Here is a 7517-nt window from a genome sequence, read left to right as displayed (position 1 = left end):
TATTTTCTAGAAGTTATTTCTCTTAAAACGAAAAGAAAATCTTCAGGAATTTTTTCAATATTTTCAACCTTTTGGGTTTCATCATTTTCTGTTTCTGAAAAACTTTCAATGTTTATATTTTGTAAAATTAATTTTATTGCTTCAGAATCTTGAATCTGTTTTTCTTTTAATTCTCTTATTTCTAATTTTATTTCTTTTATATCTTTTTGTAAGTCTTGAATTGTGATCCTCTTTTCTTTTTTTCCTTTTTCCTAATATTTCAGTTAAGTCATAAATATTTTTTGAAGTACTTGGGAATTTTTTATTTTCTTCTTTGTCATTTAGAGATTTTAGAATTTTTTCTAGATATTCTTTTTGGATTGTTGGGTCATTAATATTTTTCAATATATCTAAAAGAAGTGATTGATCTTTGGTGAGCATATTAATTTGTTTTTCAGATTCACTACTAGTTATGATTTGTTCATCTACTAATGACTCGTCAGTTTTGGTAGAATTTTCATTTTCTAAATTTTCTTCAGAAGAATCAATCAAGAGATTAGAAATTTTATTTAATATTTCTTCTTCTAGTTCTAATTCATTTAATTTTTTTATTTAACCTACAATAATTTGCCTTATGATCTTTCTTATGATATCTATAGCATTCAATATCTTTGAAGGATCTTTTGAATTCTTGCTTGTTATTTTTAAATTTCCTAAATGGTTTTCTTCTTGGTTTTTTGTAAAATTCTTCTTTTGGTTTAAAATTATCTTTTTGGTTTCTACTAAAGTTTTTCTTATAGGGTTTTTTTATATGTTTTTTGACAATTTTCTGAGCATTTTGATGAGGATGATTTATTAGTATTTATATCAAATTGATTACAAAAAGTTCTCAATTCTTGTTTTGTTCTTTTCATTTCCCATTTTAGGTGTTTTTGCAACTTTAAATCTTGGCATATTTTTAGTCCTTCTTGTTGGGTTAGACTAATTAATTGACCATAAGTGTATTCATTATAGGTTATAATTTGTTTACCACTGTTTTCTCTAATTTTATTTCTTACCTTATCTCCTAGAAGAGTTGGTAAGCGTGCAAGGAATTTTTTTTTCCAAAAAAGTTGATTAGAATCTTCTCTGAGCATTATTCTGGTTAAAAAAGTATTTTTATACCATTGAAAATTACTTAATTTTTTACATTTTAGATTTGATAGGAGTTCTGCATTTTTATCTTTTAGATGTGAAGGATCTCCAATAAAATGTAAGGAGATTGTTAATATTAAGGTTGCTACCGCATCTTGTTGTGGATTACCATTTTCATCTAGAATTGATATTCCTTCTTCATCTGTTTTTATAGAGTTTAAAATATCTTCTTGTTGTTGATTTGTGAGATAGTAATCCCACCAACCTTTTATTTGACCTGAGAATCTTGCTATGAGGAGTTCAGCAATAGTTTTATCATGAGTTCCAATTTGGGTTTTATAGGCATTTGCAGCCATAGTCATTTGTTGTAATAAATTCAAGATGTTATATTCTGTCATTCCGTCTATGTTTCAATTGTAGACTGAAGATGCCTTAAAACTTGGTTGGGTCAATGGTTTTACTACTCCTAAATCAGGAGCAGAGATAATTTGTAGGGATTGATCCCAACTTATTTTATTGATATTTGTAGAATTTTGGAATTGTTCTATGGTTTCACTAATATCAGAATCTTGGCTCAAAGTATTTATTCTAGGGATTGATGAAGGTGTATCCGGAGCAGTCTGATTCATTGTTTCATTAGAACTACTAGTTGTTGCCATTATTCTACTTAATTGATCCTGAATGTTTTTTTATAAATTCAGACTTATTATCTTGAATATTTTTTACACTGGGTTTAGATATTTGGTAAGGCTTAAAAACGGGATTTTTAAGTTTAGTATCATTGTTTTCAGGGTTTATTATTGGTTGTTTTTGTAAATTTTTTTCTAATTTATCTAATTGTTTTCCTATGGTATTTAAATTAACATTTGTGAAATTATTTTGTGTTATAATATTTTTTATGTTGACCTTATCATTTTCTCATGGATTTTTTCATTGGAATAGCTTCTATTTGTTGATTTTGCATATTTATTTTAATTCCTTGTAAAAGAAGATGATTATATTGGATTATCCTAGTATCAGTAATTGTTTGCCATTCTTGTGTTTTATTTCTTATTGTAACAGGATTTACACTTTTAGAAAAGGGATATTCCAATGAATTTTGAGAAGCATATATGTATTTTATTTGTATCTATAAATTCATAGAATTTTTCTTGAATAGATTTTCTAAAATCTATAAAGTGTTGGAAAAACCATAATCTTTTTTCCAGGTTATGTTTGGCATAAAAATCATCATGTAAAATTTTTTTATTTATTTGAAATTCTTTTCTGCAGAGAATGTTGGACTAGTTGGTTCTTGATATGATTCTGAAGTATGAAATTGTTTTTGAGAGCTTTCTTCTTTTATTTTTGTATAAACTGGTCTAGGAATTTCAGAGGCGTAGTCCACATTTCTTAAAACTGAATTAGGTCAATTTGAGGTAGAATATCTAGGTTGTGTTTTATAGGGAATATTTATGACTGAAGAGATTTGTGATATTCTTCCTAAATCTATGGTATCAGTAATAGAATAATCATCATACCTATTGCTACTACCAAATTTTCTATTAAATGAGAGTTTGACTTTTCCATCTGCATATTGAGTTATTTCTTTTAATTGGGTGTTTGTTTCTATGTATCCTATAGGTTCTGGGTTAACAGCACCTTCTAAGATCCATTCTTCATGTAGTGTTATATATTTCCATTGAATTGGTCTTGGAATTACAGTATTGAATTTTCCTAAATCTGTTTGTAGTAAAAAGAGTTTCACCTTTCTTACTATGATATTTTACTTTTGTATCAAAGGCCGAATTCATAGCCTTGTAATGAATTCTAAAAATAACAGCAACTGGTATTGATCCTTTAAGCATATTATAATTATGAGTTTTTATTTGTAAGACTAAGGATTTTAACATGTTTTTATCGTTTAGGGATACTGAGAAGTTTGGATAACAATTAAAAGAGATTGGTCCAGTACACGGACTGGATTCAACCGAACTTAATAACGAATCTTCAAAATTTGTGAATCTGGAATCTCTTAAAATAGTAAGAATAGAAGTATTTAATCTTTCTTTAGTTAAGGGTTTTATTCCTACTTGAACCAATCCTATGTGAATGTATTTATAATTTTTATCTCTGTGTTTTCGTAATGAATTTTGAGATAATAAATTGATTGTTTCAAAAGGATTTGTAAGTTGTATATCTCTTTCTTATGTTTTAATTGTAAAATCAGATTTAAATATTTGGAATTTGGAGTATTTGTAAATTTGATCCTTATTTATTCTAGAAATTTCTCAGTTATCAATGGATTTATCAAAATCTTCTATAATTATTTCTTCGGTGTTAATTATTTTATTATTATCATAAGAAGATGTAGCAGCAGAGTTTAGAGAGACAGATGAGAAAATTGAATCCATAAGTAGAAATTTTTTATTCTTCGATATCTATTCTCTCTCTACAATCCTAAGCAATTCTTAGGGATTACGGCTTTAAAGGAGTTACTATTTACCAAAAATTATAGCTAGTGGTAATAGTGCAATTCAAATATTTTAAACCGCACAGCAGCTCAAGCACAATAGTTCGATCGCTCTACCAAGCAGGGAAAATTATTGCATCCAACAATCTCCCTCCCAATAATTGTACTTCTTGCAATCAATGGGAATCGAACCCGTGACCTTGACTTGATAACGATTGTAGGACCGAGTGCTTATCGCTTTACCAAAAGCTGTAGCTGGTGGTAATGGTGCAACTCAAATCTTTTAAACCGCAGAGCAGCTCAAACACCACGGTTCGATCGCTCTACCAAGTAAGAACAATTATTGCACCCAACATATATATATATATATATATAATGAATTAAATTAAGATAACATATGGATTTTGTTTCTATATTTTGCTTTTTGAATAATTTTTTCAATATGTGTGAAACATCAAACAAACCTGTATATTTGGAAGTGAGAGTAATAAAAAGATATATATACTACTTCTTCCTTATATTTATAATTGTGTACTTTTCAAACAGATTAAAAAAGATATTAAAAAAATAAATTGAATATTTTTATTTTACTTTTATTCATGAATATTTTAATAAGATAAATTTTTTTTTGAAAATAGTTAATGTATTAATGATAAATATAAATAAATAAAAGATAAATAATATTAAATATAAAAACTAAATTATATAATTGAGATTGATAAAAATAAAATAAAATATTTATGTTTAACAGTGATAATAATACTAAATGATTAAAATTCAGGACTCATGGAATGTGCCTAAGCAGTGTCGGCCCCTACAGGCTGCTTGGACGCATTTAAAGTATATTTAATATATCTAAATTAATAATAGTAATTGGGTCCCACTTTGTCCATTTTTTATTCGACAGAAAGACATGTGTGTGAATTAGGGAATAAAAAAAAAAGAATTTTTTTTTGTTTGCCTCAACAAGGTTGCTTTCTATAATATGTATAGTAGGTCTTTTGTGAGATTGTCTCACGATTTTTTATTTATGAGACGGGTCAATCTTATCGTTATTAACAATAAAAAATAATATTATTAACATAAAAAGTAATACTTTTTAATAGATGACCCAAATAAGAAATTTGTCTAACAAAATACGACTCATGAGACCGTCTCACGTAAGTTTTTGTGATATATAGCGCGCTCGTAAGCTATATTAGCTTAATAATCAAATTAAAGTGGGACATAATGTGGAGTGGTTGATGTGATTCAAAATTTGTCACATATTCTTTTTCGTAATATATATTCTTTTTCTTTTTGGAATTATCATATTCCATTATTATTATTATTATTATTATTATTATTATTATCCGTTTTCACTAAAGTCAACCAAACACCAAGTGAGACACACGGCTCCACCGAGCCGACGATTTTATGCCCAAACCACGCCGTATATATTTCTTCGAGTCATCTGTAATTTATTTATTTCTTCCATTAAAGTTTTGTAAAAGTAGCATTTTAATTTATTCACTTTTGGAACCTATTTTTCAAAATTCATATCATAAGACCATACCATATAATAAACACCAGCAATTAAAGATCATAATTCTTTAACTAACTTCTTTCTTGTCTCTCTGTTTCCTTTTCAATTTCCCATGTCAAATTATTTTTAATTTAAACCAAATTTTCGAAATTAAAATTTTCATGAACATATTATTTTGTCGCATTATATCTGTGGTTTCTGATTCATCTATCAAGTCTCAGCCGTGGTCCGTGGGAAATATAATTAATTTAAGGAAAATATAATAAAAATTAATATTCTACCCTTTCCTTTTATATTATCAAATTAAGCTAGATGTATATAGAAACTAACAAGTCTCGTGAATTTATACATGTGAGATGAGTCAACTCAATTTATATTTGTCATGAAAATTAATATTTTTGACATAAAAATTAATATGTTCATTTAGTTGGGTCGGGTCCAATATCATGTTTTTTTTGCGCGCACACACACACACACATCTATNCTATTATATATATAAATATGTGACTTTATATGTGAATTTTCTTTTATCTCCTTATTAATTTCTTGATTTAANTAGGGTTATTTTAGTCATTGTCCATGTCAAGGTTAATAGGATTTAATTCATTTTAGTAGTTATCATTCAATTATATTTATGTTGGTAGAAATTGATGTCTTGTGCATTTATTTTTTAGTTCATGTGTTTATTATATTCTTATGACCTTTAGTATTACCTTTGTATTCTTTTTTCACTTGTTTTATCATTCTTCTTCACTTTTTTTAAATTGTTTTCTCCATGTTTTTCTTTTTCTTCTTTGTGACATTCGTTTTTTGTTATTTTCANATTTTTTTTGGTGTCTTATTAATTTTTTTCATGTCCTCATGTGATAATTTGCTAGAATTTATTTAAATTAAAAANTTTCATTTGTTCACATATATAATTTGTTTAACCTTTGATGTTAGCTAGCAATTGATGATACAAATAAATTGAAGTACTTTTATTGTGCTTGACATTCTTGATCCATTTTTATCTGATGCCTCTTTATTGGTTAGGGCATTTTTTTTTATCATTTGAGAAGAAAGGTAGAATATATATTTATATTAACTTAGTTTTTAGTTTTGTCCCTTAGTTTTGTCACAAAGATGATGTTAAATATGTAGAAATTCGCTCTATTATAGTTGCTAATGTTCAAGTCATTCTACTTTTTTACCATCTCTGATTCTGTTATATTACAATCATGTGAATGAAAATCTTTCATGATAGCAAGTGATTCAGCTTTTTTGTAATGAGACTTAATAGTTATAGCAGTTGATTTACTGATTTGACATATGATCTTTTTTTATCAATCGTTAGTGAATNAGTAATTTATTATAATTGTATTTTATTCTACAAGAATTCTATTCAAACTCAGTGATTGTGGATTTAACACCTATTAAATCAGCAAACTAAAGAGCATGTCAATTAACTCTAATTGAGTAATAACATATTCTTGAATTTCTTAATTGATTTTTTTATCTTGATAATTTGTTTCATTTAATATTTTAAATTATAAGACACCATTACTATAACTAAAAACACATTTTTTTAAATGTTCATAAGGATTCAATCACTAACTCATATGGAAAAACATTTATCGACATACTATATTGAAAACATTCTAATTAATTCAGCGCATTTGCTGAAAATTTTATAATTAATTAAGAAAAATTCATTTACAATAATCATATTTAATCTTTTTGGGCTAACACCATTTATTTTATAAGATATTCATCGTAATTCTTTATTTGTATGTTAATCTTTAAATCTGAATTATGATGTATATTGTTTTTCTAAAAGTTCTTAAATAATGATTTAATACATTTATTAGACACTTCCATATTAACATTTTAAAATATATTAATTTTATATTGTATGCGTGCAACACTTCTAATCATTTCAATAAAATTTCTAAAAATGAATTAGGTAGAACATAAAAAATTACACAATTAAACAAAAGACAGAAAATAAAAACTAAATAATTATCTATTACCTATTAACTACTAATACCGACTTCTAAAAACTGAAGTCGGTGAGAATGGAGGTCACTATGTACTGAAAAAATAAAAAGTTAATGCTTGAATGAGTCACACTGTAAAGTTAGTGAAGTAAAAAAGTTGAATGAAACTCATATATATAAGTATCTCACTTGGTCTCACCTTATGTTTTGTCACTGTACAAAATGAAAAATTTATGCACTGTAGTGCTCCACATTTTCTTAATTTTTCTCTTGATATCAAATTTAATTTCATCATCTATTGGTTTTTAAAGATATATTAAAATTTTTTCTAAACATCTAATCTTAAATGTGATCAATTAACCAAATAATTATTATACTTTGTATACAATAATAAATAGATTAATATATTTGAAGATAAAAAAAGTAATTTATTGAGAAAAATAAAAAAAAA

Source organism: Primulina huaijiensis, chromosome 3 (genome assembly GCF_012295235.1).
Source record: "Primulina huaijiensis isolate GDHJ02 chromosome 3, ASM1229523v2, whole genome shotgun sequence".
In the NCBI taxonomy this organism is placed as follows: domain Eukaryota; kingdom Viridiplantae; phylum Streptophyta; class Magnoliopsida; order Lamiales; family Gesneriaceae; genus Primulina; species Primulina huaijiensis.
The sequence above is the reverse complement of the archived record's forward strand: the minus strand, read 5'-3'. Positions refer to the sequence as shown.